Source organism: Nilaparvata lugens, chromosome X (assembly GCF_014356525.2).
Source record: "Nilaparvata lugens isolate BPH chromosome X, ASM1435652v1, whole genome shotgun sequence".
Taxonomy (NCBI): domain Eukaryota; kingdom Metazoa; phylum Arthropoda; class Insecta; order Hemiptera; family Delphacidae; genus Nilaparvata; species Nilaparvata lugens.
This window is the reverse complement of record NC_052518.1, coordinates 2,757,741-2,758,065: the sequence shown is the minus strand read 5'-3', so window position 1 is coordinate 2,758,065 and position 325 is coordinate 2,757,741.

The window sequence follows — 325 nt, the reverse complement described above, 5'->3', positions numbered from 1 at the left end:
CTTTTGCGTTTTTCTCAACTCCTCATTTTTCTAATGATCAATAATTAATTTTCTGAAGCTAATGGGTGGATTGAATAAACACTATAGCTAGTAACTAGCCATTGATTCTACCCAATGCAAAATTCAGTTTAATAATCACGTGCTATAGTGAAGTCCACGTTATAATGAGTATTTGATTTAACATTGATCCTTGTCTATCATTCGACAAAGCAGATAGCGTTATCCTTATTTAGTTCCGCAACGTTACCAGATCATTTTTAACTATGTAGAAATATAATCAATTAACAAAATATTTTATCTCAATAATTTATTTCATAATAATTAT